Source organism: Pinus tabuliformis, chromosome 9 (genome assembly GCF_031772625.1).
Source record: "Pinus tabuliformis cultivar Carrire ecotype Pingquan chromosome 9, CPIR1, whole genome shotgun sequence".
NCBI classification, from domain to species: Eukaryota; Viridiplantae; Streptophyta; class Pinopsida; order Pinales; family Pinaceae; genus Pinus; species Pinus tabuliformis.
In genome coordinates this window covers 1,148,400,815-1,148,428,664 of record NC_142307.1, presented here as the reverse complement: position 1 = coordinate 1,148,428,664, position 27,850 = coordinate 1,148,400,815, and the positions used below count along the sequence as shown (strand labels likewise).

General features: G+C 35.9%; 1 long non-coding RNA gene across 1 annotated transcript; it reads right to left on the bottom strand.

Moving 5' to 3' along the window:
* Window positions 1-7,695: 7,695 nt before the first annotated feature.
* LOC149152700 (uncharacterized) lies at window positions 7,696-27,639 on the bottom strand. Its single transcript, XR_016263725.1, has 3 exons — window positions 27,245-27,639; window positions 27,048-27,128; window positions 7,696-7,951 (listed from the first exon to the last, which is right to left on the bottom strand). It is a non-coding gene; the product is annotated as an uncharacterized LOC149152700 (long non-coding RNA).
* Between the last annotated feature and the right edge of the window lie 211 nt (window positions 27,640-27,850).

The following is a 27,850-nucleotide window of genomic DNA, read 5'->3' as shown; positions in this document are numbered from 1 at the left end:
TCTGTATATCAGATAACACATTCAGGTGAAGGTAAAATCGTTGAATTTTCACCTCACGATGTTGTAATTAAGGACCTAAGAGATCCTAGACAGATTTTAGCTACTGGCATTGCTGATGATTCTACAAGGTTGTATAAGTTTCACAACTTTGGGTCATCAAATCTTCCCTCAGTATTTGTTGCTCATAATGATGAAGTGAGCAAAATTTGGCATGAGCAATTTGGTCACTTAAACTATCGCTCTCTTCAGAATCTATGTAAAGAAAATATGGTGACAGGTCTTCCAATGGTATCTTGCAGAGATGGTGTTTGTTCCGGATGTGTACTCGGAAAACATCATCGGGACAGTTTTGAAAAACGTGCCTCTTGGCACGCCTCAGCCCCTTTACAGCTCGTGCATAGTGATTTATGTGGTCCACTTCCAGTTGCTTCATTCTCTGGCTACAAGTATTTCTTAACTTTCATTGATGATTTATCCAGACGCACTTGGGTATACTTCTTAAAACTCAAGAGTGAAGTATTTAACATGTTCTTGACCTATAAGGCCTTTGTTGAAAAGCAATCCGGACATCAAATTCTTAAGCTAAGATCTGATAATGGCAGAGAATATGTTAAAAACACATTCATCAACTTTTGCACTGAGAATGGAATTCAAATGCAACATACTATTCCATATACTCCACAATAAAATGGTGTAGCTGAAAGGAAGAATCGCACCTTAAAGGAAATGGCTAATTGTATGCTTCAATCTAAAGGACTTAGTCTTAATTATTGGGCAGAAGCAATTAACTGTGAAAATTACATAATAAATCGCACTCCTACTAAGGTTTTAAAGAATATCACTCCAGAAGAAGCATGGAGCTCAAACAAACCAGATGTAAGTCACTTTCGTGTTTTTGGAAGTGAAGCATGGGCCCATATTCCAGATGAGAAACATAAAGCTTTAGAACCAAAGAGTGAAAAATGTATTTTTGTTGGATATTCTGAAGATGTCAAAGGATATAGAATTATTCCACTTAAGTCCAAAAATGTTATCATTAGAAGAGATGTAAAGTTTGATGAAAATATATCGGCCTGCGAGCCTAGTTCGGCAGATGTGCCACCTCTCCCTATCTCTTCTACTCTTGAAAATATTTCTTCTTCAGATGATGAAAGCGAGGATGAAAATCCTCCCCCACCTTCGCAGGATCCTCCTTCAGCTCCTCAGCTTCCAAAATAGGTCCGTGCTACTCGGGATGCAGCAGGTGATCTTGCCAGTGATCCTACAGATCGGCGATGTACACGTTCTCAGTTCGAGAGAGCCTCTTCTTTACTGGCTCAAGCTTCAGTGAATTATGATCCTGACACCTTTGCAGAAGCTTCAGGCAATCCAGATTGGGAAGCAGCTATGAATGAAGAATATCATTCATTATTGGCAAATGATACATGGGATCTTGTTCCTCTACCAAAGGGACGAAAACTTGTTAGATGCAAATGGGTTTACAGAACCAAGTATGGACTAGATGGGAAAGTTGATAAACATAAAGCTCGTCTTGTTGCTAAAGTTTTTTCACAAGTTGAAGGCATTGACTACACTGAAACCTTCTCCCCTGTTTCCAAAATGAACTCTATCCGCCTTGTTCTTTCCCTTGCTGCTTCTTCCAAATGGGAAGTCCATCAGATGGATGTTAAATCCGCCTTCTTGCATGGGGACTTGCATGAAGAAATCTATATGGAACAACCTATTGGCTTTATACAAACAGACTCCAGCCTTGTATGTCGGCTTAAGAAATCCCTTTATGGTCTCAAGCAAGCTCCTCGAGCTTGGTATGCCAAAATGGATAACTTCTTTTAGAATCTGGCTTCTCTAGGTGTCATTCTGACAATACTGTCTACACCAAGAAAGTGGGAAAGTCTCTTATCATTCCTGTTCTTTATGTTGATGATCTTATCCTGACTGGTAGTGATCCCAACCTTATAAACCATATGAAGTCTAGCCTTAAAAGGAAGTTTGAAATGACAGACTTAGGACACTTACATTATTTTCTCGGTCTTCAAGTCTTGCAATCCAAGTAAGGTATTTCCCTTTCTCAGTCCAAGTATACCTGTGATATTCTATGCCACTTTCACATGGAAGACTGTAAGCCAGCCCCTTCTCCCTTTCAGTCTAGAGTCAAACTTTCAGTCACTTGTACTTCTCCTGAAGTTGATGCTACCTTATACCGTCAACTTGTAGGAAAACTTTTGTATCTAACCCATACTCGTCTTGACATTTCCTTTGCCGTTGGCCTTGTTGCTCGGTTTATGCAAAACCCACATGAAAGTCATTGGAAAGCAGCTAAAAGAATACTTCGTTATGTTCGAGGTACAGTTCAGTTTGGGATTCATTACAGTGCCGAAGCAGCTCCTCTATTGGTTGGTTTCACTAATTCTGATTGGGCTGGTGACCCTGATGATCGGAAGTCTACTGTAGGTTATGTGTTCACTCTTGGTTCAGGACCTATTACATGGGCTTGCAAGAAACAAGGTGCAATTTCTCTTTCTTCAGCAGAAGTAGAGTATTGTGGTGCCGTAGAAGCTAGTAAGGAAGCCTTGTGGCTTCGTCAGATCCTGTCAGAGTTTGGCTTTCAGCAGTAGCATCCGACTACACTTTGGTGTGATAATCAAAGTGCCATTCAGCTATGCAAAGATCCAGTCCAACATCAGCGCAGCAAACACACTGAACTGCACATGCACTTCATCAGAAAGCTCATTCACGACCATGTTCTTGAAGTGCAATATTGTTCAACAGATGATCAAGTTGCAGACATCTTTACAAAGGCTCTCATAGAGGCGAAGTTCACTAAACTTCGATTTATGGTTGGAGTTCAAGAAGTTGTCACTAAGGGGGGATAGGCTCTAGTGCCTCCTTCCTTCTCCTATTGTGTCATATTTGTAAATCCTTCAATCCTATCCCAAGTTGTTCTTAAGGGGGGATGTTAGGATATTCCAACACATAGGAAATAGTTAAGTACAACTTGGTCTAGTATAGAGTTAGGTAAAGTGTGTTTCTTTACTATGTACATTTTGTAACTTACAATCCAACGGTCACGATATGTAGTGATCCGACGGTTCATTCTCTCCTCGGTATTACTGACACTTGATCCGTGGCTTAACACCCGATTGGTCCATGATTTCTATTTAAAGCTTATGGAGGGTCATTTGTAGGGAAATCCGTCTATGAGAGAAGCATATGTAAATTTTCATTCTTTTATTAATAAATTGCCTGAAGTGGCTGCGTTGGCTCAGGTCGTGGACTGTTTCCCTCTTTGAGGGTTTTAACCACGTCAAAATATTGGTGTATTGATCTGTGATTTGTTTGTGAGCGGTGTCCTTTGGTGTTCTGTCTGAGGAACTTACCCTGTAAATTCCTACAGGAGGCCCATTTTAGACCTTAAAATTCCCCTAATGATTGCTACCTAATATGATGTCATCTACGTAAATAACAACAATTAAAATTTCACCATCATCCATATTTATATATAGGTTGCTATCTCCAAGCCCCTTAGTGAAACCTTGTTGATGAAGATACCTATCACGACGATAATACCATGCACGAGGAGCATTTTTTAGCCCATATAATGCCTTCTTGAGTTTGCAAACAGGTTCTTTATCATTTCCTCGAATAAACCCGTCAGGTTGCTCAATATAGACCCCTTCTTCTAGGTCCGCACTTCTAGGTCCCCATTTAGAAACACAAATTTAACATCCATTTGATAGAATTTGAAATTATGAAATCTTGAAAAGGAAAGAAACATTATTATGGCTTTAAGTCTAGCCACATGTGCAAATGTTTCTTCAAATTCTATTCCTTATTGTTGTGCATAGCCTTTGCATCCAAGTCTTTCTTTGCTTCTAATTACCTCTCCATTTTCAAATAATTTGTTTTTAAATACCCATTTTGTCCCAATAAAGTTTTATCATGAGGCCTTGGTACTAATTCCCATGTATGGTTCTTTTCTATTTGGTCAAGTTCTTCATCCATAGCCTTAACCCAACATTCATCTTTGCTAGTTTGATTTACATTTTGTGGTTCAATTGTGGATAGTAAGGCTAGATAACTAGAAGTTCCAACAAGAGTTCTTCTAGTTTGTACTCCAGCTTCCTTATCACCTAGAATTTCAGATTTTGGATGGTTTTTCTTAACATACCTTGATGGAGTCTTTTCTGATGCTTTTGTACTGTCACTTCCTTCTTCTAATGCTTCATTGATTCTTTCTCCAACATTATTTTGGCTTGTTGTAGGAGTATCTTCATCATCTGCTGGTGCTTCCTTTTTGGTACCTGTGGATGCTTCATCAATCAGAACATCAATGCATTCAAAAATCTATTGAAGTCTTTTATTGTAGCATTTATATTATTTCCTTATCGAGGAGTATCCAAGGAGAATTCCTTCATCATCTCGAGCTACAAACTTTCCAAGTTTATCATCATTATTCTTTATGTAACATTTGATTCCAAAAACTCTAAAATTCTTAACAGTTGGAGGCTTACCAAAACATAGTTCATGAGGAGTTTTATCACTTTTTACCCAAACATGAGCTTTGTTGAGGATATTTACTATTGTATGTGCTTCTCCCCCCCCAGAAGGTATGTGATTTTCCAGACTCATCAAGCATGGCATGTGTCATTTGTTTGATTGTTTTGTTCATTCTTTCTGCCACTCTGTTTTGTTGATTTTTAGCTATAGAAAACTACCTCTTGATTCCATGATTTTCACCAAAGTAAAAAAACTCATATGATGTAAATTATCCTCCTCTATCGGATCTAAGACATTTGATTTTAAAATCTAACTTATTTTCTACAAGAGCATTGAAGACCTTAAATTTATCAAATGCTTCATCTTTATGTTTTAATTAGCCAATCCAAGACATGCGAGTAAAGTCTTCAATGAATAATATAGTATTGTTCCCCTCGAGGAGACTTATTTTTCATAGGAGAACACAAATCAGTATGGATACGTTCAGGTGGCTTACTTGAAGTACCTTAATTGGAATTAAACTGCACCCTGGTTTTCTTACCGAATTGACATGATTTGCATATGGTACTTTCCAGTAGAGAGATGTTAGGCAAGTCACAAACTACTCCCATTCTGTTTTACTTATGTAGTTGACTGAAGCTTAGGTGTCCCAATCTTCTGTGATAGAGCTAACTTTCTTCTGATTTTCTCGAGTAACAATGTTCTAAACCACCTTCCAAGACATAGACATTACCTAGAGTTCTCATTCCCTTTATTATGATTTTACCTGTATTGAGATTCCAAATCAGAGAGTTACTTGATATGAAAATAACTTCATGCCCTTGGTCACACATTTGAATAACACTCAACAAGTTATGTTTTAATCCATCAACAAACAAAACATTCCCAACTTTAACTTTTTCTTTAAGAAAAACAATTCCTTTTCCTTTGATAGCAACAGGTGAATTATTTCCAAAGGTTACATTCTTTTCTTTCTTTATTTCATTAAAGGACATAAACTTATCTTTGTCACCTAACATAGGCTTTGAGCATCCACTATCAATGTACCACAAATTTTATTGATCTCCGGCATATAAATCTAGACCACAGTTTTCAAATTCCATGGTCCTGTTTTTCCGTACCTTAGATGTTGTTGCCTTGTTTTCATTATGAGGTGTTGACCGCATTTTTCTCCTGCATTCAGATCCTTTATCCCCAAATTTTATGCAAATGGAACATCTAGTTTCATCTTGAAGAGGTGAGAAAATATTGTAGGAGTATTTCTTTACCTCAATCTTATCATTTTTCTTTCTTAATTCCCTAGTCATGATAGTTTTGTAAGAAACACACTTAGTAGCCTTATGACCAAACTTATGACAAGTGAAGAATTGACCATTAAAGTAGGAGTTTTGGGAGTATAGTACCTTCTTGTTTAGTCTTCCCTTTGATGGTAGTAAGGGATATTTTCCTGAGAAGTGTTTGATCCTTTATTCTTTTGCCGATGGCTAGAGTTTTGTCGATTGCTTCCTTTTACTACATTTAGATAACTTCTTATACCCATTTCAGAAGGCTTTACAGTATTTTAAGATTCTCCAATGTATCCAAGAATTGTTTTTATCAGAGGAGAGTGTTGCACTTTGATGATTTCATCTAAGGTTTCATATCTTTTAGCAAACCTAATATTTACTCCTTTTATTTTCTTGAGTTCATTCCTTAGACTTACTATTTATAGTTCTAACTTTTCATTTTGCTTCTTCTTTTCTAGGATTTGTTTCTTTAGAGCTTCTTATGCTAGTTTAGCTTCTTCCAAACGAATTTTAAGCTGAATTATTTGTTCAGTAAAACTATCCTTATCTTCTATGGCATCCATAAAAACATCACTAGACTCATAAATACATTTATCTTCAAATTCCATAAGTAATTGATATTCTTGACCAGAATCACCTTCTTCACCATTTGAAAGGGTCGTCACTATCTTTGTGAGTGTAGAAGCTTCTTTTGTTTTTGATATTTCCTATATTTTTTTCTTTTGCAGAATTCTTCTGCTTCTCATGATTTTCTTTATAAGGAAATTTGGCAGCACAGTGACCAACTCTACCGCAAGAGAAACATTTGAAAGGAAGCTTACCTCTAAATATTCCAGTACCTACTTGAAGTTTCTTCATGAAATTTGCCTCTTCTTCATCTGATACATAACCCGATTCCTTAAGTTCCTCCTTTTCATTTCCTTTAGAAGTAGCCTTGAATGCATCTTCTCTGATATCTGAAGGACCCCCTTTTCTCATTTCATAAGATGTTAGAATCCCATGAAGCTGTTCAACAATAAGGTTCTTTAAATCCTGGATTTCTTCAATGGCAGAGACTTTTGAATCAAATTTTGGAGTTAGAGATCTTAAGATTTTCTCAACTAGAGATGATTATTTTACTTCGTCGCCAAGATTTATCATTGAACTAACGATCTCATATAGTCTAAGAAAGAAACTTGCAATGCTTTCTTCATTATGCATTCTGAGAGTTTCATATTGAATTCTAAATGTTTGAAGTTTTGCACTCGTTACCTTGGTATCACCTTCATAACATTGGATGATCTTAACCCATATAGCCTTTTTGGTATTCAACTGCATGAATTTTACAAAAATTTGATTCTTCCAAGCTTCGTAATAGAGCATTGACAACTTTTGCATTGGTCTCATACTTTTTCTTTTCTGCTTCTTCTCTAGGAATGGTGGATGGATACTGGTAGCCTCCTTCAACGATTCCCCAAACATCAGCTTCAAGTGACTGTAGGTAAGCTCTTGTTCCAACCTTCCAAGAAAACCAAATTGGATCCATTAAATAATGGTAGCCAGATGGATGCCTCTCCCTTTTGGTTTCTCATCCTAATGAATCTTACTTCAAGCGTTCAAGCTTCTTTTGAAGGACCTGTTCTGATTCCAATTGTTAGGGAAAATACTTGGTGGGCCGGTGAATCAATGTTTTAAAACTTACTTGACCTTCTTTTTTTCTATTCATATTTCTGTACGTGAATTTAATGAAGTAAACATGAGTATGTGCGCTACTGTTATGCAGAAAATCAATGTATATCTAGGTAACTATCTTTTCAATTAATTAGTCATCATTTTAACTTGAACCAATGTATCAGTCCTTCATTAGTCATTATTTAAATAGTAAACAAGTGCAGTAAGAACAAAATAAGTCAACACACATAGACAAAACATATGAACACCAATTGTTTTAGGTGGAAACCCAATATGGGAAAAACCCACTGTTGTTGTTGTCTCTATCATCTTTGAAAAACATTCTTTACAATATTGTACTGGCACAGACTCATACCAGTACGCATGAACCCACATGCAGAAGGATACAAAATTCTCTCATTTTCCATTACCTATTGGAATGGAGCTACAACCTCCTTATCTTCAATTCCTTGTGGAACACTTTTCAAAATGCTTCAAACTTGATCCACCTTATTAACCTGTAGGCAAAATTTCATCAAATTTTCATATTAGATACACTACCATCTTCAAATCACTAAATCAACTAAAACAAATCAATCACTAAATCTCATTGCAACCAATCAATCTAAACCATAATGGATCATGTGAATGCACTGTCAATCATTAACCCATACATTGTTACTAAAACCAACTGTTTCCACTGCAAACCTTGATAAAAAAATATGTCAAAATATATATTGTTCTTAATCATATCTGCGCATATACATGCTTTCAATGAAACATACCTGCGTACAAATATCAAAACAATGAACCCTCAAACTAAATCACTACACTTCTAAAATCAATCACAAACACATATATCCTTCATCACATATTTCTGAGCTACTTACAGATCATTCATACCAGTTCAATATTTCATTCACAAACCATTCAACTTCATCAGAACTATCACATACATATTATTATGAAGAAGACCTCATCAACGGACAACAACAATCACAAGAAAACTGATTAGACATCATTAACTTCACATACTTTAGAAACCCTAGCATATGTATGTGACCCTTACAAAATACATAAAGGTGTGTACACACCTTTCATGAAGCATATCCGCATAGAAATATGTCTATATGTAGAATCAATACGCGATTATATAGAGGCAAACCCAATTATGTATGCATCTTTTTTGAGACAAAATAGAGTACATATCTATAATTATTATTGCACAACAAAACTTCAGTCAAACCCAAATCTTGGCGAACCCAGTAACAAACATACATTAGAACATTTTTATCACAAATCTGCCCATAAGAAAATCATGTAGTCATTTCAGATCTACAAGATCTGATCCCACATCACGTTCCTTGTGAAACCTTATTTCAGAATAGAACTATTGATCAATAACCCATTACATACATGCCAAACACTTTGATTTTCATCTCCTTATATATATTAGGCCTTATCAAATACCATGGGTCAAAGCCTTAGTAATTCAGATGGTATACTTAGACAAGATCAAATATTTGTTTCCGTACTCATTACTGTGGGCCAATACCATGGTAAAGATCCATGGTATTTAGGATACCATGGTGCAGAAATTGTACATGTTTTTCCTTCTCCATACCTGTGTATGTACACAAATTTTCTTTACATAACCCAGGTGTATTTATCAAAACATCCCATGCATCATTCTTCCGCCTCTGGACTACTATATCTTTATCCAAAATCTCTGTCACATGTGTACTAGCTTGTAAAATCATCTTGTTAGCATCATGATGACAAACTTCATCAAATAGGTTGCCATCAAGCACAACACATGTGTCATAATGCCAACAATTTTGGCATAAGGATATATCAAGAGGGATATAAATTAAAAGAGAACAATATAATTGTTTCTCTTAGATTCAGTATTATTGAATGTTTTAGTAGAACCTATAGTGAAGACATTGTGGAACACGTGAGGGACCTTGTATCAATCTATGTCCCTACAAAAAAACTCTTATAATATGAGGGTGAAGGATGGAGCATCAATGAGAGAGAATTTAAACACATTCAATACCATGGTATGTCATCTATTATGTATTGATCATCAATATTTCATATGAAGATTAATATATAAACTTGGAGTGACCTTTAGTAGACTCATTAGTTTAGTTGTTTCCCAATTATTAATGCAATTATTTTAAGTTTCCATAATATAATTTCATCCTTATTATTAGAGGAGATGAGATGGAAAAAAATGGAAATTTAGAACATATATGCCTTGTCTATAAGAGGACTCTCTTAGGATAGATATAACATTAAGTCCTCAAGTGGAAGATCTAAATATAGAGGAATATCTAAATATCTAGGATAATTTGTAAATGTATGTTGGATATGTGTAAAAGAAATAAATTATAAGAAATATTGTCGATCCAAAGTCATTGAGAAAGGGAAGGGACTTAATTATGATTCCTTTATAGAAGAAAAAAAACCCTCAAATGAAGGAGGGGATACATATTTGGCTTCTACAAGTACACATGTTGATAATTAGGCATGGTTGGTTGACTTAGCTTGACCCTTTCATATGTATCATCATACTGGGGTCATTCTATGAGTATGAAGGATATGATTGTGGTGGTGCTTTCTTAGGAGATGATTCAATAGGAAAACTCATACGATGAGCCAAATATATGTTGAATCTCATTGGTGGAATGATTATAATTCTCCCTAGTGTTATGAACATCTTATGATAGGTTACAAATTTAATTTCTCTAAGCAAGATGAGTAATTTAGGTCTAACAACAATGTTTGAAAAGAATACCTATGGGATCGTTCGAGGAGCAATGGTATTAGGGAAGTTCATTTTGGGGCTCTATATATAAGTTATTGGAAAGAATTATTAATGATGATTGCATAAATTCCATATTTCCTAAGAGTGGCGTGGAAGAAGGAAAATGTCCTACAACCTCTGGGGAAAATACCATGTTGTGGCATTAAAGACTGAGATATATAAGAGAATACAATTGAGCACTGCATGATAATGGTAGGGTGAAAAGTATGTCTAAGTGATGTATGGATTTTTATTTCTGTGAATATTTTTTATATGGGAAGCATAATTAGGTATAATTCTCCTCTAATGCTACAAGTTTAGAGGGAATATTATTCTTGGTGCATAATGATGTGATTGGACCTATGCTAGTTCCATCACTAGATAAATTTGTGTATTATGTCTCGTTTATAGATGAATTCTAAAGGAATACATGGATTTATTTCCTTGAAAATAAATACAAAGTGCTTGAAAAATTTAAAGAGTTTAAGGCTCTCATGGAAAATCGGGCAAAGAAGAAACTTAAGGTGCCAAGGATAGATAATGGTGGAGAACTCGGTTGGAATGAATTGAAATAATGTTACAAGAAGTGTTATATATAAAGGTAGAATACTACTCAATACATACTTCAACATAATCGAGTTGTATAAAGGATGAAGAAGATGTTGATGGAGAAATCAAGTAGCATGCTTAGTAGTGCTAGGTTAAGTCAAGACATGTTCAAACTTATCATGTGTGTATGCATTGATGATCATCATGGAACAAATCAAGACATAAGTGTTGATTCTGGAGATAGAGTAGGGTATCCACATACCACCTATTATATGAGCTAATGAGGAAAAAATACTCATTAGGAAACAAATTGGTAACCACTATTTCATCACTAGTAGGGAGGATATAATATAACATCTATGCGAATGCTAGCACTTCTTAGATTTCATGGCCACAAAATCCAAATCAACGTCATGCAAGATAATGATCCACTTGGAATACTTGTCCCCAATGAGTTTTCTACCAAGTAAATGTTACATGCAGTTGGTGTTGGCGAAAAAAATGGTATAGCACAAGAGAATGTGTATCCTAAGCCATTGGACAATGAAGACAATCAATAGAGCCAAATTTTGAATTTATATATAACAATGTTCAAAACCCACTAATATTTTTCTGAGGTAGTAGCTGGAATTCTCATGGCGGTCCTCATCCTTTTGGAAAAGACAATTATGAGAGTTGAGTTAGAGGCCACTAGATATAAAATTAAGTCCCAACTATAGTTAGGAGGGATCAATAGAAAGGTTGACATCAAGGCCTTTTTCAAGGCATCAAAATATCATTATGCTTGGTCTTCCCATAAAAATGGTGTATCCCTTTTGAGGAGGCACATGAAACCCTTTGTGATCTTAGCACAATTGGAAAGGATTTGACATAAGTTCACTTTACCATGTAAACTCTGAAGTTGAAGGATAGTGCATGTAGTAGGAATATTGATGATCACCTTGACTTTGAGAGGATCAATCATGATTCTATACTTGGAATTGATGAAGCCTAACAATCACTTGGAAACAATGAAAACGATGCATTTATATGGATTCAAATGAATATTATAGTAGTGGCAATGCATTAAAATAGGTCGCGGATGCATTGGATAATCATCCCATTGATGAGAGTGAGTGGCAAGGTCATTCAAATATGCCTCCACAATTCACTTTCTATCATTAAAATAATAAGAAATGGACCAATGGAAAGCGGACCTATCATTTTTAAACCAAAGTGGTAGTTTCCTATATGTAGGTGCACCCCAAGGGCAATGAAAGTATTTTTATGTTGATATTTTGGTTTTATTAGTATCTAATTAAAGCCAAAGAAACCATCCATAAGGGAAAATATCTCACTATCATTACATTCATCAATGAACTGGTCAATGAATGGGGTTGGGTAGTTATCTTTTGGATACACCTAATTGAGGTCCCTATAGTCGACATTGGCATGAATGGTACCCTATTTTTTGGTGATATGAATGATTGTAGAAAAAAATTCTGTCAAGGGATCTGGATAGATGAACTTACATTTGAGGAATTTTTCAAATTCTTCCTTGATGGAAGCATCGTTTTGAAGATTAACTAGCTAGAGCCATTTCCTAACTAGCTTCACTCCCTCCTAAGTGATGATTTCATTTTCTACTATCTAAGAATCGATGCCAGCCATCTCTTTATACGACAAAGTGAAGACATAATGAAATTATTTGAAGAGAGGACTATATGTAGCGGTCTCATTTTGAGTGCAATCTAATCCAATCATGATTATGTTCTCCATGACCCTGGGTTTTGTAGAAATATCGACAGGAATAACATGAGAGATGATTGTTAAGTTCCATTTAAAGGAGACATCATGTTTAATGATAGGATCTTGTGCCAAATTAATGTCTTGAAACAAAAAAATATGTTGTAATGTTGAACATATTATTTTCATTGATGAGAACAAGATGTCATTGATGTAATGCTACACATATTTTTTTCGTTGATGACAACAAGATGTCATTGACGTAAAAGGGTTGTTCAATACAACACCAATATTATTCCTGATGCCTAATGACATATAAATACCCTCTGTGAAGTAGTATGATAGCTAGGACTCTTATAGTATCTCATCAAGTGAAGTTAAAGGACCTTGAAGATATTTAATTTTTTGATATTCTTATCATGTCCTAATGATCCTATAAATAGTATTATTGCATAGATCTCATCGATAAATTTGCAATGGTATATCCAAATCTAAAAAACTACTTTAGGATCATAAGTTATGACTATTTGAAAATTTAGTATTAATTGTGGGTTTAATATCATAGGGAAAAACCCACATTTTTAATGTGTTAAAGAGTGTGCACCTTCTAGGCACATCCACAGTTCATTGATTAGGTCCATGGTGGATCTCAATAGAACTTGCATGTCATTTAATCAATTAAGAGTGTGCATATTTTTAGTAATCAGATGAATCCATGGATCAAATGAAAAGGTGGATGATGGATGATGTCAGGATTTGCATGACATTTACCACATAATTCTCACATAATAGAATGATGAAACGTGGACATCTACACAATTATCCCTGCCACCATGGACTAGTAATGCATTAACATGTGGTGCATCATTGTAGGATGAGATAATGTTCTCATTGTAGCCAACATAACATGTCAACTAATGAAGTCATCTCAAGTGACATGACGCCACCATATTCCAGCACATGGTAGTCGGTTTTGGCAAGTTTCGATCAGTGAAAATCTCAAATGTGGGTGACACGTGGAACCCCTAATGGGATTCCAAGTGGTGTGATGACATCATGATGAGATCATCATGTGGATGACCAGGGACCCTTAAGGACTCAGTCATGTGGAACAATGGTGTGGACCATGGCACAAAGTTTAAAGCTCAAGGGTATGGTCATATGCAGTGATCGTATGATGAAGGGTGTAGACTTTAAGGCATGGATGTTAGCCTATGGTCAATGAAATAAAAACATTAATCATGACTCAAAACAAAATCTCTATGGTTGTTACAGTTGACTGGTATTTGATTGATGTTGGTTTCGAATTAGGTGAGAAGGATATAGATTTTTTATTTTTCTAGTTTCTTAGGTCTACGATGATAGAGTAATATGCAATATTTGTTTGGATTTTCACGGAGGTATCACATAGTGGACAGGGCATATACATGAATCATAACACTACAAGTCTCGCATGGTGACTGAACTTATGGTGGATAGGGCATATACATGAGTCTTAACACTGGAAGCCTCACATGGTGATTGTTAGGTCCTTATAATACTAGTGATTCCCCCATTACTATTGTCATTGTATCCCTTATTGTTATTATTGTGCCCCTATTTTCCCCATATTGTTATTAGTGTGCCCCATAGAAACCCATTATTGTTATTGTTGTGCTCTTATGTTATTACTATTATGTCGGCATGATTATATTGTGACCCCTTAGACTCCTGTATATAGAAGGGAGGTTTAATCATTTGTATCATCCAAGAATTTTTCATTTGTGTAATGTAAAGGAGGTTCCCCCCTCAAAGAGGCTGAATTCTAAGGCATTGATCTATCTTTTCTATCTCTTTGTGAGTTGGTTTCCTAACATTTGGTATCATAGCTTTGGATTCTAGGGTTTCGTTGCTCCAAACAAGTCATCGTGGTAGTTTCGCTATAACTTTTTTCTGCGACATTTCAAAAGATTAAAAAAAAAAATCCATTTGAGATGACATCATTCTAAACATCGGGTCCGCATTTCAGAGCTTGTCTCACTAGATTGTCAGAGATATTATCTGTGGAAGTTAGGCTTTTTGCAAACTCTTGAATTACATTCCAAACCAGTGACCTGGGGAACATCGTTATAACTTTTGCTTTGAGTATCAGATTGAAATTTCATAAGAAGTTTCAGAAAGAGGATGGCCGGTAGTTTTTTGTATATGAGTTTCAGGTACTAAGGTTGAAACAGTGACACATGGCACTTTGTACAAGTTCAATCTACTGAGCTAGTCTATAATCAAGTGACCGTGGGAGATTTGACATAACTCTTCCTTGGAGAATCCAATCTTGATTAGACTTGTGGGGTTAGAAATAGGACTCAAAGGGCTATTATAGGATGTCATATCAGATATTCGAGATCCACAGTTATAGAGATACAACAAATTCAATATCGAGCTCTTACAAAGTGAAAAAAAAAGGTGTGTAGTTTTTTTAAAAGTTTGCATAAGATTGGTTTGAAAAATTAGTTTGAAGGAATTCAAATGGACTAGTGAAGAATTGTTAGCATTACTTGATGCCCCGAAGAAATAAAATGGAAACACCTAGTAAGTAACCTGAAAGCTCTAGCATGACACGTGAAGAAGAGGAAGAAATGCAACATGATATATCAAAATTACAAGACCAAGTACAACAAATTTCGCGTGTAAGCTAAGATGGATGGCATGGAAGCTAATATGAATGGCATGAAAGTTAAGATGAATGGCATGGAAGCTAAGATTAATGGCACGGACGCTAAAATTAATGACATGGACGCTAAGATGGAAGAATTGAAGATAAATTTGAATAAGTTGCTACAAGAAATGGTTACTAATGGTGAAAAGGTAGTAAAGGAAACTCATGATGAGAACAAAGAAATGTTAATCATGATTTCATAGACTCTAATGTTGGATTGAAGACCCACCATGTTTCAAAAATCGATATGAGGAAGTTTGATGGCAAGGATCTCGGAACATGGATACTACAGATGGAGTAATTTTTTTATCTCCATAATGTGCGAAAATCACAAAAGGTATGTATTTCAACTTTATATCTGGAACCAAATCAGTTTGTATGGTATCAATGGCTTTCTCTCATAAACAAATTGTCACTTGGATAATTTTTAAGGAAGAAATGATAGCACATTATGAGGATGCAAAGAGCAACACCTTTTTAGCCAATTGATAAATCTCAAACAAAAGGTTTCAATGATGGAGCACATTGAGGACTTCCAAAAATTGAACATAAGGGTAAAAGATATTCCAGGGGAGCATAGGATTTATGTGTTCATAGGTACTTTAAAGGATAATATCCAACATGAGGTTTTCCTTTGGGAACCTAATTCATCGGAGAAGGAATTCAGGTTAGCAAGAAAAATGGAAAGCAAAATAATCGCAACCAGGAAGCCTACCACTCAACTATAAAGATGGAAGTGTTGTTTCCCCTAGGCTTCCACAACCTACAAGGTTTACACCACAAATATTGGAAGAAAAAGGAGAAAAAGGGCTTTGTTACAGTTGTGATAGCAAATACACAAAAGGTCATGTGTGCTGAGAAGAAATTATTCTACATATATTGTGAAGAGGAGGAAGAAAAGGAACGAGAAATGTCAAAAGAAGAGGATATACTCCAGGAACAAACCCTAGATAAAGAAGAAATGAATTTGACCATATCTTGTAATGCATTGGCTAGAATTACCACTCCTCAAACTATCAAGATAGAAGGACATATCAAGAAGAAAAAGGTAATAGTGTTGATTGATTTGGGAAGTACCCATAATTTTATTCATTGTAAGATAGCCAAGGAATTGAATTGCTTCCTATATCTAGCATCAGAGATTCAAGTGATGGTTGCAAGTGGAGGAACCATAAATTACTCTGGAAAGTGCCATAATATCAAGCTATCCATGGGAGAATATTTATTGAATAGCCCAATTCTTTCCATTCTAATGGGTGGTGATGATGTTGTACTAGGAGTCCAATGGCTACAATCCTTGGGTACAATAGCTTTTAGTTTTCAAGAACTTTTCATGAAATTTTCTGTGGAAGGAAATGAAGTTGAATTAAGGGGTATTGTAGGGAAACCATGAAAGATAATTAGCTCTAACGGTATGACAAAGCTTCTAAAGAAGGAACAAGGAGGCATAATTGCACAATTATGTTCGGTAGAGGTTCCCACATCGAAATCATATATTTCTCCAGATCTCCAAAAAGCCTTGGACAATCATTCAAAGGTATTTGAGACTCCCGAAGGTCTCCCACCTATTCGTGATTATGATCATGCTATTCATTTGATTCCACAAAGTCTTCCTCCAAACATCAAGCCATACAGATATCCCTATGCTGAAATGCGTGAAATTGAACGCATGGTTGCAGAAATGCTAGAGGCTGGTATAATTCAGCCTAGTCAAAGTTCTTTCTCTGCTCCAATAGTATTGGTGCACAAGAAGGATGGATCATGGCGCATGTGGACTGATTATAGGGAGCTCAACAAGCTCACTATTAAAGATAAATTTCCCATTCCTGTCATTGATGAATTATTGGATGAATTGCATGGATCCATTTACTTCACCAGGTTGGATCTTCATTCAGGATATCATCAAATCAGAATGAAGACTGAAGACATTCTGAAAACAACATTTAGAACTCATGAGGGTCATTATGAATTTTTGGTCATGCCTTTTGGCCTTACCAATGCACCTTCTACATTTCAAGGTTTGATGAATTCCATTTTCAAACCCTTCCTTAGAAAATTTGTGTTAGTATTTTTTGATGATATACTAATCTACAAAAAGTCTTGGAAGGATCATGTAGAACATGTTGACAGGGTGCTCAAACTATTGGAGGAGAAACATTTATATGCAAAAAGCTCCAAATGTTTCTTTGAAGTACAAGAGGTGGAATATCTGGGTCATATTGTATCTCATAAAGGTGTTAAGGTAGACCCTAGAAAAATTAAAGCCATTAAGGAATGGAAATTCCCCACATCCATAAAGCATGTGTGAGGATTTCTTGGGTTGACAGGGTATTATTGCAATTTTGTTAAGAATTATTGGAGAATAGCAACACCTCTAACAACATTATTGAAGAAGGATGCATTTTCATGGACTCTAGAAGCAACAAAGGCCTTCAAACATCTTAAAAAGGCAATGTGCCAAGCACCAGTCTTAGCTACGCCGCACTTCACAAAAACCTTTATTGTGGAATGTGATGCTTCAGGAAATCGAATTGGTGCTGTTTTAATGCAAGATGAAAGACCCATTGCTTTCGAAAGTCATCCAATCAAAGGAAATTATTTACACAAAGCTAATTATGAGAAGGAAATGTTGGCAATACTACATGCACTTAAGAAAAGGCAACCCTACCTAATGGGAAGACACTTCAAGCTAAAAACGAATCATGATAGTCTTAAATACTTCTTAGAAAAAATATTATCCTCTGAAGAGCAACAAAAATGGGTCACAAAGATGTTGGGTTATGACTTTGAAATCATCTACAAAAAAGGGAAGCAAAATGTTGTGGCAGATGCACTCTCAAGAAAGCATGAGGATGTGGAAGCACTGTTGTGCACCATTTCTATTATCCAACCAGATTGGATAAATGAAGCAAGTGATGAATGACGAAGAAGTGTTGGCACTCATTCAAAAGTTACAACAAGATCCCAGTACATCTGATACATTTAGCTGGAAAAATTATTTGTTATGGTACAAAGATCGCTTATACCTATGTTAGAATTCCCTATTCAAACAAAAGATTCTGATGGAATTGCACACTTCTCCCTTAGGAGGTCACTCAGGATTTTTAAGAACTTACCACAGGGTTAAGAAGGAATTTTCTTGGGATGGCCTTAAATTGGATATTCAAAAGTTTGTGGTGGAATGTTTGGTTTGCCAACAAAATAAAGTCGAAACAATTAAGACCCCAGGTCTATTGCAACCTTTATCCATTCCAAGCCAATGTTGGGAGGAGGTTTTAATGGATTTTATCATAGGTTTACCCAACTCCAAAGGAAAGAGTGTCACCATGGTGGTAATTGACAGACTTACCAAGTATGCACACTTTTGTGCATTATCGCATCCATTTAAAGCTAGTACAGTTTCTATTGCATTTATGGAAATAATTCAAAAGCTACATGGAAACCCAAAGATTATTGTACACGACAGAGATCACATTTTCACTAGAAATTTTTGGACAAAATTGTTTTCTTGTCTCGGTACTCTGTTAGCTCATAGCTCGTCTTATCATCCTCAATCTGATGGGAAAAATGAGATAGTAAATTTTTTTTTGGAAGGATATCTTCGTTGCTTTGTATCTGATAAACAGACACAATGGGTCAAATGGTTGCCTTTGGCTGAATGGTGGTATAACATTTCCTTCCATATTGCAGCAAAAATGACCCCATTTATGGTGCTTTATGGATATCATCCACCATCCATCACATCATATTTAAGAAAAAATTCTTACATTCAAGCAGTGGAACATCACATCAAGCATCAACAACAAGTTCTCCAACTCTTAAAGGATAACGTCACGTTGGTACATAATAGAATGAAACAACAGGCAGATCAACATCGCAGCGAAAGAAGTTTTGATGTACGTGACTAGGTATTCCTACGTCTACAACCATATAAACAAATTTCCCTCAAGCAAGATAAGAAGGATAATAAATTATCACCAAAGTATTATGGTCCATACAAGGTGTTGGAAAAGATTGGTACTATGGCATACAAATTGGAGCTTCCTGCAGCTTCCCGAGTGCACCCAGTTTTCCATGTTTCATGTTTAAAGAAGGTTATAGGTGACAAGCTCCCAGTTCAACCAATATTGCCAGAACTTGATGAGGAAGGAAAAATCATATTGGAATTGGAAGAAGTCATATAAACAAGAACTCGATAACTATGAAATCGATCAATTTTGGAGTATCTCATCAAGTGGAAGAACTTATCCGTTGAAGATTCCACATGGGATTATAAGAATTTTATACAGAAGCATCCATAACTACTCAAGCATCGAGGACAACACTTTTCGGAAGGAGAGGGGCATGTTAGGTCCCTATAATACTAGTGATTCCCCCATTAATATTGTCATTGTATCCCTTATTGTTATTATTATGCCCCTATTGTCCCCATATTGTTATTAGTGTGCCCCATAGAAAACCACTATTGTTATTGTTGTGCCCTTATGTTATTACTATTATGTTGGCTTGATTATATTGTGACCCCTTATACTCCTATATATAGAAGGGAGGTTTAGTCATTTGTATCATCCAAGAATTGTTCATTTGTGTAATGTAAAGGAGGTTGTCCCCTCAAAGAGGTTGAATTATAAGGCGTTGATCTATCTTTTCTATCTTTTTGTGAGTTGGTTTCCTAACAATGACTCATCCCATGTCAGGACCCTATAATACTAGTGTAGCCCATTTATTGTTATTGTTAACGTAGCCCCCTATTGTTATTGTTGTGCCCATGTAGCCCCCATATTTTTATTGTTGTGCCCCATAGAAGCCCACTATTGTTATTGGTGTGTCCTTACATTACTATTGTTATGCAGGCTCTAATTATATTGTGACCCCTTAGATTCCTATATATACCAAGGAGGTCTTGGTATATTTACCCCTTAGATTCCTATATATACCAAGGAGGTATTTTATATGAGGCTTCAAAAGCTTAATTTTTTACCATGTATAGCCAAAATATTGGTGAACTTTGTGTAAACATTTCAAAGCTTGGTTCACTATAGTTTATAAGATATGGTCCAATGAAGTTAAAGATTTTGTAGGTTCAAAAATTCGATCTAAAACAGGTGGCCTAGGGAAAATCATCCTAACTTTTTATCTAAGAATTAGATTTTAATTTTGTAAAAAGCGACTGAAAGTGAACATACTATAGTTTTTCGAGTTTTATTTTCAGGGCTGAAGGTAGAAATAATGACATGTGGCACTCTATACAACTTTTCTCTACTGAAGTAGTCCATAATCAGGTCACCATGGGAGATTCAACATAAATTTATCTTGAAGAATCCAATCTTGGTTTGACTTGTGGAATTGGAAAGAAGACTCAGAGGGATACCAAAATACAACATTTCAAACCTTGAGAGGCCGAAATTGTAGATATAAAACAATTTCAATATTGTTCTCCTAAACGAAAGAAAAAGGTGTAGATTTGTTTAAAATGTTTTGCATAAATTTTGTTTAAAAAATCCATGTGAAGTGATTCAAAGGGAATATTGAAGCATATATATCATTATTTTATTCCAAAATTCCTCTAAGAGAAAATGGATACACCTAGTAAGCAACCATAAATCTCTATTATGATACATGAAGAAGAGGAAGAAATGCAACATTATATATCAAAATTACAAGACCAAGTGCAACAAATTTAACTCTCGTAAAGAGTAATAAAAAATTAATTGGAATCTAAGATGGATGATTTAGAAGAAAAAAAAAGGAAACACAAAGGATTTTAAAGTAGACATAGACGCAATGAATGTCAAGTTGAAAGTTTTGACAAATTTGTTGCAAGAAAGGCTTCCCATTGGTGACATGTTAATCCATGAAAATCATGATGAGGACAAAAGGAATATGAATTATTATTTTATAGACTCCAATGTGGGGTATAAGAACCACCACATTCCAAAGATAGATATGATGAAGTTTGATGGAAAGGATACCGTAAGATGGATACTACAGATGGACAAATATTTTGATCTACATGATGTGCAACACACAAAAGGTACGAATTACATCTTTATATTTAGAACCCAATCAAATTTTATGGTATTGATGGATTTGTTCTCATAAAATACATTTCACTTGGTCAATTTTTATGGAGAAAATGATAGAACATTATGAGGATACAAAAAGAAACACCTTCTTTAGCAAATTAATAAGTGTCAAATAAAAGGGTTCAATGGTGGAGCACATTGAGGACTTAAAAAAAATGAATATCAGGGTAAATGATATTCCAAAGGAGCATATGATTGATTTATTCATAGGTAATATAAAGGATAAAATCCAACATGAGGTTTGTCTTTGGGAACCTGTTTCATTGGAGAAGGCATTCAGGGTGGCAAGAAAAGTTGAGAGAAAAATTATGGCAACAAGGAAGTGTACCACTCACAACTATAAAGATGAAATTTATGTTGCTCCTAGCATTCCAAAACCTACAAGGTTGACACCACAACAATTGGAGGAAAAAAGAGCAAAAGGTATTTGTTACAATTGTGATAGAAAATACACTAAAGGTCATAAGTGTGCTGAGAAGAAATTATTTTAAATAGATTGTGAAGAGGAGGAAGAAAAGGAACAAGAAACATCAAAAGAAGAGGATATACACTAGGAACAAACCCCATAGAAAGAAGAAGTGAATCTGACCATATATTTTAATGCATTGGAAAGAATTACTACTTCTCAAACTCTTAAGATAGAAGGATATATTAAGAATAAAAATGTAGTAGTGTTGATTAATTCAGGTAGTACCCATAATTTATTCATTGTAAGATAGCCAAGGAAATAAATTGCTTTCTATATCTAGCACCAGAGTGCCACATAATGGTTTTAAAGGGAGGAACAATAAATTTATCTATAAAGTGCCATAATGTCAAGCTAACCATGGGAGAATATGCATTGAATATTCCAATGCTTTCCATTCTAATTGGTCGTGTTGATGTTGTACTAGGAGTCCAATGGTTACAATATTTGGGAATGATAGATTTTAATTTTCAATAAAAAAATTTGAATGTTTTTTGGGAAGGAAAGGGAATTGAATTAAGGGGTATTGCAGGGAAACCAAGGAAGATAATCAACTCTAATGGCATGAAAAGTATTTTTAAGAAAGAACAACTCGGCGTAGTTGCACAATTATGCTCACTAGTAGTTCAAACATTCAAATCGTCTATTTCTCCATATCTCCAAAAATTATTGGACAATGATTCCAAGGTATTCGAGACTCCCAAAGGCCTGCCACCTATTCATGATTATGATCATGCTATTCACTTGATTCTAGGAAGTGTTCCTCCAAACACTAGGCCTTAGATATATCCCTATGCCCAAAAGAGTGAAATTGAACATATGGTTGCGAAAATGCTAAAGGTATGTATAATTCAACCTAGTCAAAGTTCTTTCTCTACTCCAGTATTATTGGTGCACAAGAAGGATGGATCATGGCGTATGTGTCTGAATTATAGGGAGCTTAACAAGATCACTATTAAAGATAAATTTCCCATTCCTATCACTGATGAATTGTTGGATGAATTACTTGGAGAAATTTAGTTCACCAAGTTGGACCTTCGTTTAGGATATCATCAAATTAGAATGAAGACTGAAGACATTCCCAAAACAACATTGAAAACTCATGAATGTAATTATGAATTTTTGGTCAGGCCTTTTGGCATTACTAATGCACCTTCCAAATTTCAAGGTTTGATGAATTCCATTTCCAAACCCTTCCTTTGAAAATTTATTTAATTATTTTTTAATGATATAATAATCTACAACAAGTCTTTGAAGTATCATGTTCAACATGTTGATAGGATGCTCAAACTATTGGAGGAGAAACAATTATATGGAAACGCCTCCAAATGTTTCTTTGGAGTATAGAGGGTGGAATATTTGGGTTGTATTGTGTTTCATGAGGGTGTTAAGGTAGACTCTAACAAAATTAAATCCATTAAGGAATGGAAAATCCCCACAACCATAAATCATATTTGAGGATTTCTCGATTTGACATGGTATTATCATAAGTTTGTTAATAATTATGGGAGAACAGCATCGCCTCTAACAACAATACTGAAGAAATATGCATTTTCTTGGACTCAAGAAGGAACTAAATCCTTTGAACATCTTAAAGAGGAAATGTGCCAAACACCGATCTTAGCTACAAAAGACATCACAAGAACCTTTATTCTTGAATGTGATGCCTTAGGAAATGAATTTGGTGTTGTTTTAATGCAAGAAGGAAGGCCCATTACTTTTGAAATTCGTCCAATCAAGGGAAAGTACTTACATAAACCTATTTATGAGAAGGAAATGTTGGAAATACTACATGCACTAAACCAATGTCGACCTTACATAATGGGAATACACTTCAAGGTAAAAGAAAATCACAATAGTCGTAAATACTTTTTGGAACAAAGATTAACTTCAGAAGAGGAACAAAAATGGGTCACCAAGGTGTTGGGTTATGACTTTGAAATCACCTACAAAAAAGGGAAGAAAAATGTTGTTGAAGATGCACTCTCAAGAAAGGATGAGGAAGTGGAAGCATTACTTTGTTCCATTTCTATTATCCAACTTCATTAGATAAATGAAGAAAGCGATGAATGGAATATTGATGAAGAGGTGTGGACTATTGTGCTCTTGACCTGCGAGAAATATAGTATACCATAAATTCGAAGAATTATAGCCCAAAACACAAAATTATCACATGAAATGATAAAAATTGCAAAGTATATTATCATTCAGAAACAAATTCAATTTTCACTTTCCTCTTTGAAGGGGAAACCTCCAAAAGATCAGAGCTCAATTACAAGAGGACTTGATTATATTTCCCTTACTAACTAAGACTATTTATAGCTAAATGACATCCAAAACTCTAACTACTAGTTGCCCCTTGCAACAGGGGTTAACCACTTTATTTCTTAACTATGGAAAGTTTACAACTAACTGTGGTCCCTTTTCTCTAATGTGGGTTAACCATTTAAAATTATTAGTGCGAGTTTTATTGACTCTCTAACTAACTATGAATTTGAATCGGCTCAATGGGATTATTACATAAATAAATGGGTTAGGATTGGACCCTAACATGCCCTCCCCTATCAAAATAAGCCTTGTCCTCAAGGCTAAAGCTGCGGAAACTGCTGAAGAATAATGGTTGGTTCCCAGGTCAAATCTTCTTGAGAGATGTCTTTCCACTTGACGAGGACTTCCTTGATCATGTGACCATGGAGATGTCTTTCACGAGTATTGAGGGCCTATTCTGGTCAGAGCCAAAAGAGCCTTCCTCATCCAATTTGGGTAGACTTGTTTGAACTCTACAATTGTTCCCCACCACTTTCTTGAGGCATGATACATGGAAGGCCAGATGAATTTTTGAAGTAGGTGGAAAGGCTAGTTTGTAGGCGACTTCTCCTATTCACTGAAGTATATGATAAGGCCCATAAAATTTTGGTGCTAGTTTTTGGAAGCCCTTTCCTTTGAGAGATTTTTTCTATATGGTTGGAGTCATAGGCATACTTGATCCCCTTCTTGAAATGAGCTCTTAGAACGATCTTGGCTAGCATTTTGCTTCATTCTGTTCTGAGCTTGATGTAGATTATCTTTGAGATGAGCGATCATGGCGACACAGTTCTATAGGAGTTGATAAACCTCCTATTATTTAGGACATACAGGGATATAAGAAATAGGTGAAAGTGGGATTTGGCCATACACTACCTCATATGGAGTCATCTTGGTGGCTTCATGATAGTTAGCATTATACCACCATTCAACTAAACGTAGCCATTATACCCATGCTTGTCTGAAGTGAAGAACCTCATATAGGTCTCCAAACATTTGTTGACTGCTTTTGTTTGACCGTCAGTTTGGGGATGATAGGTGGTACTTAGTTGGAGTTGCATGCCCTATAGCTTGAAGTGTTCCTGCCAAAATTTTCTAGTGAAAGTGGGGTCATGATCAAACAGAATGGAATTAGACATGCCATGCGGTTTGAAGATCTGGTCCGAGAAAACTTGAGCCACCAAAGTTGGGGTGAATGGGTGTGGTAGAGCGCAAAATTGAGCATATTTAGAAAGTCTGTCCACAACTACCATGATGATTGATTTGTTTCCTGACTTTGGGAGACCAGTATGAAATCCATGGAAACATCCATCCAGACAGAAGCATGGAGTGGCATGGTTGTAAGGTTCCTGGTAACTTGATTGTTTCCCCTTTGTTGCATTAGCACACATCACATTCAGCGAGAAAACTAATAATGTCATTTTTCATGCCAATCCAAAAGAAAGAATGATGTGTGCGGGCATAAGTCTTTTAAAAGCCTGAATGTCCAACAATTGGAGATGAGTGCATCTCATCCAAGATGTGGGTTTTGAGGGTGGAGGCCACTGATATAACTACTCGATACTTGTAGCGAAGAATCTCATCCTTCCAAGAGTAGCCTATTGAGGAATTAGGATATTCTCTTAAGTCATTAATGAATTGGGAAAGAGAGGGGTGGGAGAACCATTCCTTGTGGGCATCTTCAATCCAATATGGTATGGGGAGGGATATTGATAGTAGGGTGCTCTCATCCTCAAATTGGTGTGATAAATCATCAACCACTATATTGTAACACCTTTTCTTGTAAATTATCTCATAATCATATCCCAACATTTTGGAAATCCATTTATTTTTCTGTGACGACGATAGATGATGCTCCAAAAAATATTTTAGGTTGTGATGGTCTGTGCGAATTTGGAAATGTGACCCCAACAAGTATGGCCATGAGGTGTGTATTGCATGTAAGATGTCCATCATTTCTTTCTCATAAGAAGATTGATCCAGATGTTTTCCGTTGAGTCATTGAGTAGTGAAAGCCAATGGTCTACCTTTTTGCATTAATACAGTGTCAATACATGTACTTGAAGCATCACATTCAATCACAAAATATTTAGTGAAGTCAAGTACGGACAATACAAGAGTGGAGCACATGGCCTATTTGAGAGCCAAGAAGGCCTGTTGAGCTGCATCAATGCAAATAAATGATTTTTTCTTGAGAAGATTAGTGCGGAGTATAGTAATGCGTCCATATTTGTAGAAAACATTGTGATAATAGCTAGTGAGACCCAAAAATCTCCTCAAACTCTTCAAGGTTTTTGGTTGGGGCCAATCTTGCATCGCCTGAATCATTTTTGAATAAACCATCACTCCTTCACGACCCCCAATGTGTCCCAAATACTCGACTTCTTCCATGCCAAAAGAGCACTTGGATGATTTGACAAATAATTTGTGATCTCAGAGTAGTTTCAATATTTATGAAAACCTTCCTCTTAATGAGAAATGAAAACCTTCCTCTCAATAAGAAATTCCGTATCGATAAGCTCTAGTCATACATTTTAAAATGTTCCAAAATGTTTGTATATTACTAAGGATGGTGGCATGAACTCTTGCCAAAACCTTCAAGATTCCGTCGAAGTCGTAAGGTCTTTTTTTAAAGCCTCAAACAAAATTCTAAAAAAACAAAAAAAAAAACTAACAGTGGAGCCACAACTCTAGCAGCATCGAAAAATCTATCTAGAACTAATATCGCGGTCATTTAGACTTAGCAGCCTAGTCATAAAACCTATCCTAGAAAGATTTGAATTAAGTCATAATACTTGGAGTTGGTCACGAACGATAAAGTTGGTAGGAGAGTTTGACACAACACCAAGCTAAAACTCCTATTTCGAGAACCAAACCTTACACCATAGTAGAGAAGTTTGCATTAGAACATGCAAAAGAAACAAAGACTGTAATAAAAATACCCTGTCCTAGAAAGATTTGAATTAAGTCATAATACCCGGAGCTGGTCATGAACGATGAAGCCGGTAGGAGAGTTTGCCACAGCGCCAAGCTAAAACTTCTGTTCCAAGAACTAAACCTTACACCATAGCGAGAAGTTTGTATTAGAACATGCAAAAGAAATAGAGACTGTAATAATAATACTAACCCTGATAAACAAAGGCGATTATGCGGGAAAGAAACCTTAAATCTTACCTTTGGAAGGGATGTTGCAAACCTTGCCTCCACAGATTGAGTCCCAGGGCGTTGAAGCGGCTTCGGGACCATCAGAGTATTCAAAGATGTTGAAACACAGAATGAATAATCTAGTGAACCAAGACTGCAGGCGGAACAAACACCGAAGAATAGAGCAGAGCCATAACCCCTCGAAAATTCTAGAGTGAAACAATGACAGAATGAAACCACACCGCCGAGAAATGAAGGACCGACATCCTGAGGACTGTTCGATCCAACAAGCCATGGTGAACCGTCGATGGAGGAGCCTGATCCCGAGGTTAAAGTTTGGATATGGACAAATGGGTGACCTTCAGGCAACCACCAAGACCCGGACAGCCAGAGCAGTAAATACACATGCACTCCTAGGGCGGGAATCAAGGCTATGGCCTGTTTACATTTAGTGCATAGGCCAGCAATGTACCAACACGTTTAAATACACAAGATTGTATAAATATTGAAGTCAATACCAAGTACAACCAGATCCCGCCACAATCATTATATAAATTATACATAGTATCTAAAATCCAATCCTTTCTTTTCGTATGAATTTGGCAATAGAGCTTGTCATGGGTGCTTATAAATCAT